We start from the raw sequence: 12,636 nt of genomic DNA on the forward strand, positions 1-12,636 counted from the left end.
TATGTTTTTTACCCATATTTTTTACTTCTACTTGGAGCTTCTTGGCAGTTAATGCCCAGAAATCTAAGACTTTCTGTCTTTTCTTTATTAAGTAATAATTCCTTGCCTTGCATCTCTAGCTCCAACATAAAATTTCTGGTAACCTCTTTAAATGGTTTCAGGTGATATATAAAAATGAAAGTACGAATTGGAAATTATCAGGGAAAATGAAGTATTTTGGCCTACTTTGTTTAAAGCCCAAAAGATTGCAATATTTTCTAAATATAATAAATATCTTACAGGTTGGCACATTTGTGTTTCACATTCAAAAATAGAATGGTAGAATGTCTCAAGATGTAGATAAATGCTCTCTCACTGCCCCACCGAGGAAAAAACTGTGATACTTTAAAGAGGATTACACTTCAAGTACCACTGTGAGAAACATTCTTTCATCACAGTCCACCATGGCAAAAAATGGTCTATTATCCCTCAGGAAAAGTGAATTTAACCTTCGGTCTTCCACTCACTGAGTAAAAATTAATGCAAAAGAAAATAGTTTCAATGAAACTGGGGGTGCATCATTATTTGCACAGTGTCTTTATTTCACAAACCAATATGGAGACATCATTTCTCATTTGCTTCTAATGGCATACTTATTTATTCAAGTCATTTTTGACTGTGTGAGGTTATCCTGAATTTCCCGTTTATGATGGAATGTTTCCCAATATGCATTTATTTAAAAATAAGCCTATCAGTATATATATTTATATACACATACATATATATATATTAGCCTCTTGTTGCTATGGTAATGCATGTACAATTAAATTTGATATAATCTATGTTAGTTTATAAAAATAATGTAAATTTATTTATTAAAATCATTGTGTAAATTACAGAATTTCAGATTTGGAAGATGTCTTGGCACATATTTTGACTATTTATACTATTTATTTCCCTAATAGTGAAATTATGCTGAACTTTGTTGGCCAGAAAATCTGTGAGTAGAAATTTTGATCTTATATAAAGCATGTGGATCCTTAGGTATCATTTTCATTTTGCTCTATTTTTCCAAGAACCACCTTTTGACTTATATTTGTTATCATTTTATTGTTTTACAAAGAAACATACACACAAAAACTTGAGAATATAGATAACAATTTCTACTACACAGAATAAAATTTACAATGTAAACCATAACATATACTACAAAACATTTTTTAATTATCCTTTTTTTTTTTGCAAAAGTAGCAAATACTTTTGTTTCTAAATGAGTTCTAATAAAAATAGCTTATTTAACTCCTGGAAGACGGAATTCAAGATAGGTATGGCCATTGCAGTTCTGCTATGGAGAGGGGCAAGTTTTGTTGGAACAATTGAGAATGTAGAACACATAAAGCAATACAACCATTTTTCATTTGTTCGCTTTTAAGTACAAAGGTCGGCCCTATAAGAAAACTAACAAACTCATCTCTGAGTGATGTGAACGCTAGCATTAAAACTAAAGGTTTTACACTGTAAGAAAATAGACACCTGCTTTTTAGAAAGAGGGAATTAGAGTATTTAAGCATAGAATATGCTACAGTTTTATTGCAAGATAATGCCTCATAATTTTCATATTTCTGCACGTTTTCTGAAGAACTACAAGGTAATTTGCATAACAGGCAAACTTGGAAGCTAGAGATAATGTCTACAATGGTACAGAGGATTCCAGTGACATTTCCAGGTAATAAAATCATCTTTTGCCTACTTTCCAGGGTAATAAACTTAATTTCCTCTTAGGATAGCAGTATGAGTAGGTTTACCAGCAGTGGTTCTTAAACCAGAAATTTGCTAAGCTCAGTGTTCCTGGGCTGTGGCACAGACTTGTGTGTATAGCGTTCCACCTAGGCTCACTCCATATCACTCCCATAGGACATGGGGGCTAAGGAGAACTGATACAAACTAGTTGTGTCGTGAGTAATACATGGTCTATAGTCAGTTTTGCTCATTCTATCCTTACTGATCAAATTTAAGGAGGTGTGGCTATCAAGTCTTAGAACTACTTGACTTTATAGGTTTACCCAAAACACACTGAGTATTTTTTCTGTGCCAGGCACTATACTAGGTACTGCAGATGCAATTCTGAATAAAAAGAGATATGGTCTGGGACTGCAGAAATCTCTTAGATTAGTGAGAAAGATTATTGAATTATCACAAACATGTAAGATAGCTACTGTAATAAGGGTTTTAGATAATTATAAAATAAAGTGATTGGCTTATTCAGAGAAATTCAGCAGATTTTTGCAGAAGTGCCACTTAGGTTGAAATACAATGGATAAGTAGAGTTAAACGGACAATGAAAGGGTGATTAGCATATTCCATTCAGAGATAAGAGCATGAACAAATATCCCATGGTATGAGGGTTATGAAGCACAAGAAGAAATGAAGAAAGAACAGCATGGTTGGAGTAAAGAGAACTAGATGAGTCTTAGTGTAAAATCAAATTGAAAATGTAGTTGAAATGATATCATGTTATCCTGATCCCCGAAGTTGTTAAAGTGAGCATTAGATTACTGTTTTTTGGGGGGAAGCTAGTCAGGAGAAGGTTGTAAAGAGAGTACATTGGTAGGTTGAGGTTGATATATGCATACTTCCAAGTTCTTTCCTAATTTTAATATCAGCTCTTTCTATGTTAATTTTCTAAAGGAAAATTTAGACTTTTTTCTTATGAAACATGATTGCTTTCTATCTATCCATCTATCCATCTACCTAATCTATCATCTTTGCCCTCCTCGACACCTTGATTCACTCCAGTAACAAAAACCATACACCTGGTGGCCAACCACACTCACATTTTTTTTTCACTTCCCAATCCAATAAGTCCGTGAGTTTGACTGACTCGCTATCATTTTGCATTCATCTGTAGTTTTTTTCCTTATCCTGAACAATCCCATTCCTTATTCCAGCTCTGAAACATTTATTGTCCTGTCTCCACTCTGCTTTATATTATGTTTTCAAAATCTCTCCTGTTCAAATTTGATTAATGACTCCCCATAAACTACAGAATTAGGATAACTATGTGTTGCATTACTCACAACACCTTCAATACTAACATTACACCATCTTCCCACAGGCTCTGGAAAACCAGGCATAATAAGTCACATATATCCTCTGAACTGCAACATAGTCAGACTCTCATTCACACAGTATGTGCACCTTATGTGCCTGTAGAGTTCTTCTCCTCTTATCATTAAGTAAACTCTTTATGTAACTCAGGTATTTACACTTTTTTTTTGTCCTTCCTAAATCACAAAACATAAATAATGAGCATTAGGATCATGTGTATGTATACACACACACATGCACACATTGTCTTAGTTATCTATTGCTATGATAACAGAAATACCACAAGGGTGTGGTTTTAATGAAGAGAAATTTATTTCCTCACAGATTAGGAGAGGTTAGATGTCCAAATTCAGGGTTCTAGCTCTAGGGGAAGGCTCTCTCCCTCTCTGTTCATGCTAGGAGAAGGTCCTTGTCTCTTTTCAGCTTCTATTTCCTAGGTTCCTTGGCAATCATATGGGCTGTATTTTCCCCTCTATTTGAAATTTCTTGCTTGCTTCCTTAATCTGCTTTCATACCTGGAAAGAGATTGATTTAAAATATACTTTATGCTAATACTGCCTCATTAACATAACAAAAACCCACTCCCAAATGAGATTATAACCACAGGAATAGGGGTTAAGATTTACAACACATATTTTGGGGGAACACAATTCAATCCATAGCACATACACAGGTAGTCCCTGATTTACAATGCATTCAAGTTACCACAAACCACACTTACGACTGCTTTCTTTTTTTGTACATCTTATTGTTAGTGCATCTTCCTGGAAGGAAGTTACAGGAAAATGCATGCAGATGATATGGAAAAAAGTGCTGAGTTATATGAATATGCTCCAAGCATTTGATAAGGATAATATGATGAAAAATATTGGTGGAAAATCATCCATATGGCAAGAACACTGTATTTAGAACTTGGTATCACCAATGTGGAACAACCCCTAGGTCATGAAGAAGGGGAACTGACACACCAAGACTTAATGGATTTTGAAGAGGAAAGAAATGTTGAAGAAGAAAAAAATACTGAGAAAGCGGAAGGAGAGAAGGTATCAAAAAATTTTACAGTGAAAAGATTAGCTGAGATTTTTTCTTAACTAAATCATGGGCTTCGGTTGCTTGAAAACATGGGCACAAACATTGATTGCTTTGCTAACGTTGATAGGCACATTCAGAAGCAGGGAGAGATTATCACAAAATATATGAAGAAAAAAGAAAAGGACCATGCGGACAACTGTCACTAATTTTCTGCCTAGAAACATCTTCCACATTCCCAGTGATGATCCAGAAGACCCAGAACCTTCCACAAGTGGAGCTATTGCAGCAGCTGGCAAAAGGCCAATGTCATTCAACTTTTCTTCATTGCCAGAATATTTTATGATTTGTTTTTTTTATGTATGTATATATGTATTAAAATATATCTGTAAGTTTATATTTAATGTTTCCAATCCCCAAAGACAAATGAAGATAGGATTTATAAAGATACTGATAATAAAAGGCAATGATAATGAAAACTTAAAAAAAAAAGTATTCAACTTACATCAGAAAAAACTAACAACTGAGTAGTCGGTACGGAACCTCGAAATAAACGGGGGACTACATGTACCTATATGTACATACATATGTATATACACACATGCACACACACATATATCTATGCACAGTCATATACAAATATACACATATACCTGCATATATAATAATGAATAAATCTTTAATAGTTTTGACATTCTACTTCTTATTTTATAGGTTATTTTTTAAATTTTGTTTTATGGGTTAAATTACAACAGGAATGCAGTTTGGTGTTACAGAAGGTGGACCACTAGAGTGAACCCAGGCTCACTGCCATGCCCAAACTGCCACAATCCATAAACCAGTTTTCACTCTTCGTCTCAGATTATCATCAGTGACAGAAAAGAAAAAAATGATATTAGACGATCCTGAAACTTTCTTCCTATCCTAAAATAAATATGAATATGTATGAGAAGGTGTTCAAAAATATAAATTTCAGGGAAGGAATCTATAACTTTTGTTATCAGTATGCAGTTCACTGGTGTGATATTTTAAAACGTCATTTTCAAAAGGAAAAAGATTAAATTCACATGAATCAAATTCTTAAAAATACAACCAAATTTCAATATTCAGATATAATTATTAAAAATGTATATTCACTATTTACTGAAAGTGACAATATATTTAAAAAGGTCCTGTAGTTCATAATCAGTTCAGAATCGACTCAATGGCAACGGGTTTTTTTTTTTATTTCATAAAATGTTAGTTCTTTCATGAAATCAGTAAGACACTTTTAAAATGTTATGGTAACAAAAATGGCATGTTAGAAGACTCATTATTGACACTCTTTCAGAAAAAATACATCCCGACTATCAAAATAAAAAGTGAAATGTGAATAGTCTTATTATACTAGGAAGAGTATATTTTTCTCAGAAGTATATATTTTTATTTATTAAACTCTTAATAAAATTAGTAACCATTAATTTAGTAGGAGCATTTGCTTAATATATTCTTCATATATTATGACAACAGCTCTGTGGAATTTACTAAATGTTTTTTAAAAGAGAGAATGTCTTACATTTTAAGGTGATGCCACTTCTCAGCTAGGTAATGTTAGTAATATTAAAGATGCTGGAGCCTTGGTGGTGCAGTATTTAAGATCTCAACTGCTAACCAAAAAGTCAATAGTTTGAATCCACCAGCCACTTCTTAGAAGCCCTGGGGGGCAGTTCAACTCTACTATATGATCGCTATGAGTTGGAATCAACTCAAGGGCAATGGGTTTTGGTTTTTAGTAGAGAAAACTTGTGCTCTATTTGAAAGTAAAACAAAGAGTCTCATTAGAGATTCAAGACAGTTTGAACAGGGAGTCTTGAGGCTCACGAGAATGAACCCACAAAATCTGAGGTACGATAATTACCAAGACAGTTTGAACAGGGAGTCTTGAAGCTCACGAGAATGAACCCACAAAATCTGAGGCACGATAATTACCAAGACAGTTTTATACGGTTTAGACAAAGAATGGTCACAGGATGATGATAGAATAGGGCCTGTTCCCATAATCAGACTGCAAACAGGTTAGCTAGATATTGCTTAATTATCTTAAGGCATAGGTCTCCTGACATTGTATAGTGCAAGCATTTCTTGAGAACATTACACATAAGTCAAACTGTATTGTTTTAATGTGGTAAACAAGTTAAGTTTAAAATAATTTGCTCCCTGAAAACATACTGCATAAAGGGGTTTCAGATAATCATTTATGTCTCGAATCCTTCCGAGAACATGTTTGTAGGAAGAATGTAGCCCTGACCACAGGGAAAAATGCTTCCATAATTCCACTCAATTACAGACATTAATTTAGGTTAGAGGTGAACAGATGTCTATTTAAGCAGAGAAGGCAAAATAGAGTTAGAGCCTAGACCCAGAGTTAGCTAATCTAGTTTTATCTAGCGTCATTATTTTATAACTCCTTTCAATGGTATCACCTTAACTATTGCTTACTTCCACTATGAGACAGAAAAAAAAAAACTAGAAGGACATTATTCCACATTAGGGAAGAAACTTCAAGAAATTCCTGGTTTGTCACACCAAGGATTTGTTGGTAGGAAAAACTAACAACTTTATAGGGAAAGAAAAGACACACATGCAGAACTTGATGACTGCTCGTCTAGAATGCCAGTGAACAATACCAGTCAGAAGTGCTACAAGAACTGAGAGAAACTGTTCGCTGATCCTGGATTCTCTTGCAGAAGGAATGACAGAGGAGGCTCAGGAGGTAGACCTTGATGGCTGCCTTTAAATCAGAGAAAATGAGAGGGGAAGAACCACGGAGTTTCAGAGGGAAGGATGTCTACTCACTGCAATAATGACTTTAATACGTAATGACTTTTTGTTACGCACGCAATGCTGAATGAAACACTGAAATAAAAAATGATTTTTATTTATTATCACTCTTCTTATTTGCCAATCAAAGAGGAAAAGATTTACACAGACCTGTGTGAAAAGGGAATGTAAATTTATACTCCTCCCATTTGAAAACCTAGAAGAATAAAGTTGCCATAGAACTGATTAATTAAGTATGAATCTCTTTAAGGAGGGGAAAAAAAAAATTGAAATTCTGCTATACTGAGAAGAGAATTCCTGATATTGGTGGATAATTGGACATCAACATTGACCACAGATCTTCAACCCTGACAAGCGAAGGAAGTGTCAATGTAAAAAGCACTACAGGGGCCTAAACAGGGACTCTGGTGCAAATCACTGGAAGGCATACAAAGACCCATTATGTGTAGAATTAAAATGGCCTCTCACTTCCAATGAGGCTATACTCAGAGCTCTGTGAGCTGTAAATTTTATCATCACATGAGCTGAATATAGGAAGAAATATTGTTTGTGTGTTGGGGGGAGGTACAAGCACATATGTTTGTGTATGTTCATGTTTGGGAAAGGATTTGTGAGTGTCTTTTATGTGTCTATAACATCTTTTTTTTATCTTCGTTACAAAGTTTGAACTAACTAAAAATTCCACCAAGATACACCAATACAGGAATATATCCACTATTTTAATTTGCCCAAGCCAGTTCTCATTGAGTCAATTCTGACTCATGGTGATTCCATGTGTGCCAGAATAGAACTGTGCCCCAAAGGTTTTTCAGTGGCTGGTTTTTGGAAAGTAGATAACCGAAGCTTTTTTCCGAGGAGTTTCTAGGTCGACTTGTCACTTAATTTGACACATACGTATATAGTGTAAAGTTCCCTTGACTTGCTTTAATATGAGGGGTGAAGCAGAGAAGAATATGGAAGTTTCATAGCAAGGGCTTTGGAGCCAGAAGACCTCCTCTGGGTTTTTGGCCCTACCATTCCTAAGTGTGGCATTGGGAAGTTCTTTAATGCCTCAGAACGCCTCTCTTTATCTCTATGATCGGGCTGATATTACCTCTTTCATAAACCTCTTTTATTAACCCATTAAAAAACCTTAGCACTATACATATCATTACGGTAAGTGTTTAACCGAGTGTGGCTATTAATACACATTTAAGCTGATTTTAGTTGAAGTATTGATTGGATTGTCAAAATGCTTGCTGTAGCAAGTTCTATTTGATCTTGTTCTATAAAATTCAATATCCATATGAAAAGTGGAGCTTTTATTTTAAGTACATTGATAACAATCTGGTTCTTGAAAAAGATTTTGCTTGGCAAAGTCTGCTTTTTAAAAGTCTAAAGAATTTCACTTCTTGAGAACATTTTTTTCCTTACTCCATGAACATAGATCTCAAAAATTAATTTCACTCAATTTAAAGGAAGTTTGATTCCTGTGTCAACAGGCAAAATGTGCCAGTGCATGACTAAATAATGTTCTTCAGTTTTCATTACCTAATAAACTTCAGAAGCTCACAAAGTCATCTTTACATTCATAGTTATATTTATACATATGTGTACATAGGCACATATTTTGATTTAGAATTATATATATTTGTCAATTATAATAAATAAGTTAGAGAGTCTGAAAAAAATGTTTTTTGGACCTGTAAATTTAAATGTTCAATAAGTGAGAAATAAAGTCTATTGAATTCTAAGATCCGATTTAGCCTCTAGAACTGTAAGAAAATAAGTTTGTGTTCTTTAAAGCCACCTAGTTGTGTTGCTTCTGTTACAGCAGCACTAGGAAACTGAGATACTAGCTAAGCACAAACCACTTTGTGTTTGCTGAGGGGGCTACAAAGATCACTTTTTTTTTTTTTTTTTTTTTTTTACATCTAGCAATGTTCACATGAGAACATTCAAAACACAATTAGGTATTGAATTTTACTGGATTGATTCTGTTTGAATATTTAATTTGTTGGATTGTACATATATATATTTTTCTTTAAAATCAGAAGCTATCTAGAGATTCTTGATCCTTTCATTTAGTATCAGATTTTTTCAAATCCAAATAAAGATGCTTACAGATTTGGACACATATGGAGTCCTTTTGCCATCCTTTCGAGGAGAAATTCTCAGTCTTTTCACTTTCTAGGTATTACTCTTTGGTATTATTGAGCCAGATGAAGTAAGCACTTACAGAGACCTATGGTGCAGAGGTTAGAATAGAGCTCTCAAAATTCCAGCTCCACTGCCAAAGCTGGAAACTTGGGTGAGTTACTGAACTTCTGTAAGCATACATTTCCGCATACGTAAAATGATGATAATAACAATATCAGGGTCAGAGCAGGGTTAGGAGGATTAAATACAAGAATATACTTGAAGAAGGATATGTTCCTGAGCTAACGATGAAAACTTCAGGATGGAAATTTTATGATGCATTTAACTTTTGGTAAATGTCTTCTTTCTATGTGTCACTTTCCCAGTCTTACCCAGTCCCTACCCTGAAAACCATACTAACCAACACAAGGCATAGCATGTGAGCATAGATGTATCAAGACAAATACTGATCTCCTGAAAACTGCATCGTCAACCCCAGTAATTCACAAATTTTGAAAGTCAGGGCTAGGAAAGTGGTCATTATATTCCATTTGTTTAAGACTATATCAGAGTACAGCCAGACCTCTAGAGCAGTGCTCCTCATTAGACATATAATACAAACCATAGATAACCTTTTATGTTTTCTAGTGGGCACATTTACACGATGAAAGAAAATTGGTATCATGAATTTTAATAATACATTTTTGTTCAACAAAATATATCCAAAGTATTACTGTTTGAACATGTAAATAATATAAAGCTTGTTAATAGGATATTTGTGTGTGTGTGTGTGCACACAGTACATCTTCAAACTATGAAGTGCATTTTACAGTTACCAGTAACCAGTTGCCGTCAAGTCAACTCTGGTTCAGGGCAACATCACGTGTGTCAGAATAGAACTGCGCTCAATGGCTAACTTTTCCAGAAATTGATCACTAGGCTTTTTTCCGAGGCATCTCTCGGTGGACTTGAATCTTCAAACTTTCATTAGCAGCCGAGCACATTGACCATTTCCTCCACCCTGAGACTCCTATTTTAAGTTACAGCACATCTTTATTTCTGTATTTCAAGTGCTCACCAGCCACATGCCACTAGTGGCCATGAAATTGAATGGTGCAGTTCTAGTGGGTGAACTCATGATCACTGACCACGCTTAATATAGGATAAAGGGCATGAGAAAGGAAAGACACCATCTGCTTCATTCCCGGTGCTTATGTACTACTGGCCTGGCCAAATACCATGCCCTGGTTTGTACATAAAAGGAATTCCCAGGTGGGGAACTACCTTGTATCTCCTTACTGTCATTCTCTGGCCCCTGGCTTTAGCAAGCTCTTTCACACCCTATTAATGCCCTCTCTTCAGTTTGTCATACTGTGGTGGCTTGCTTATTGCTATGATACTAAGAGGGTCACCCATGGTGGACATGTTACAGTGATGCTTCCACTGAAAATCCTATGGGACACAGAATATTATTCAAGGCATTAACTCGCTTACTTTGGTCCCCAGAGGGACCAATCACAGAATGAGGACATTATGTTTCATAAAATGGAGGACTAGTGAAGGCAAAGGAAACCCTCAATGACATGGATTGACACAATGGCTGCAACAATGGACTCAAACATACCAATGATCATGAAGAAGGCACAAGACCAGACAATATTTTATTCTGTTATACATAAGGTTGCTGTGAACAGGAAGCCAACGCCAAGGTAACTGTCTTAGTTATCTAGTGCTGCTACAACAGAAATACTACAAGTGAATGGCTTTAAAAACAGAACTTTATTTTCTCACAGTTTAGGAGGCTAAAAGTCTGAATTCAGGGTGCCACCTCCAGGGGAAGGCTTTCTCTGTCTGCTGTTGAGAAGGTCCTTGTCTCTTCAGCTTCTGTTTCCTGGTGCCTTAGATATCTCCACGTGTCTTGGCTTCTGTCCTCCCTCATCTCTGCTTGCTTAATCTGCGCCCTTTATATACCGTAAAATATTGACTCAAAACATAGCCTACACTAATCCTTCCTTATTAACATAGCAAAGACTATCCATTCCCGAATGGGATTATAACCATAGGCATAGAGGTTAGGATTTACAACATGTGTTTTCAGGGGACACAATTGAATCCATAACAGTAACTAACAACAACTTCAGTAACACCTATGGATCCATCTGTATGTACTGTTCTTTTTTTTTTTTTTGTCACATATATCTGATTTGTTCCTTTCTGGCTTTTATTCTCGGCAATACTATATGCTGTTGAAACTCCTTTTTGACAATGATTTTAGCTTTCCTTTCTTCAGCAAATTGATCTAAGGCTCTCTGCCATCCTCTGGTCTGCATATTTGTCTGATTTTAGTTGACAACCATGTGACTCTATATTGGAACACAGACAGAATTCTCACATGTCAACTGTTGCTTGAATCAACACATTGTTCCTCAGGGGGGATCAGACCAAAAGGCTTTAGAAACCTACAAAGCACGGCTTTCCTGAAATAAGGAGAGATGAAGAGCAGAGATAAGTTCATTGAGAATGGAAGTAAAACTAAAGAAAAGACTACTGCAATTAAAAATAATGATATAGACAGTAATGAAGAGCACAGTTGTAAATATAATAGCTAATCTTATATTTACTATGTAACAGGCACTGTGCTAAACCCATCATCTTATTTTATCTCTATAGTAAATATTTGAAGTAATATTTGACTTTCTACTTCCCCTTGGGCCAACCCTGTTTATTTTCCTCTGAAGAGGCATCAAATTTGATGGAACTTATCTACTTTCCTTTGTTATTTTTTAGCATTGCTTCAAAATCTCTTGGAATTAAAGCCTTCCAGGTTTTCTGAAAATTTCTTCCGGCTGGCCATAATGAGGTTTAAGCATAGGCCAAATCTTTGCTTGACAATTACATTTACTCACATTCTTACAATGTGCCTATTTCCGTCCATCCGGCCTCTACTTCCTGTGCTGCTACCAGTTATCCATTGCAGTGGAGTCAATTTCAATTTATGGTGAGTGCATGTGTATCCGAGTAGAGCCGTGCTCCGTGAGCTTTTCAATGGCTGATATTTCAGAAGCAGATCAACAGGTCTTTCTTCCAAGACACAACTGGGGGGCCTTGAACCTCCAATTGTTCAGGTAGCGGGGACTGTTTGCATCACTCAGGGAAGCCTCCTGTGCTGCTGCTGCTAAGTGGTTTTAATCTGCCATGACCCCTTTGCCTTACAGCTTGTTTCTTTGGGTCATCTCAGCATCAGCTCGCCCCTTTTCCAGCCCTTTTAAAATTTCCTATAACTTTATCTATCTTATTTTTATAATAAAAAAAAAATTTTAGGGGAAACACAAGAGAAAAATGACAAACTATCTGAGAGCTGTGCCTAGAGCCGTAAAATGGAACTAAGCTGTCTCTTCATTGTAAAAGAGAAATCAATTTAGAAAGTATTGACTTGGAAGAACTTAATTGCTCATAAAATTAATTTATGGATGACTTTACTTGATGTTTAGAAACAGGAATGCAAATGAACCAACTTTGATGTTTATGAATTTCCATGGATAGCCAGGAAAAGGTAACTGACAAGAATAGAAAATTGAAACA

This window comes from Elephas maximus, chromosome 8, assembly GCF_024166365.1.
Source record: "Elephas maximus indicus isolate mEleMax1 chromosome 8, mEleMax1 primary haplotype, whole genome shotgun sequence".
NCBI lineage: Eukaryota > Metazoa > Chordata > Mammalia > Proboscidea > Elephantidae > Elephas > Elephas maximus.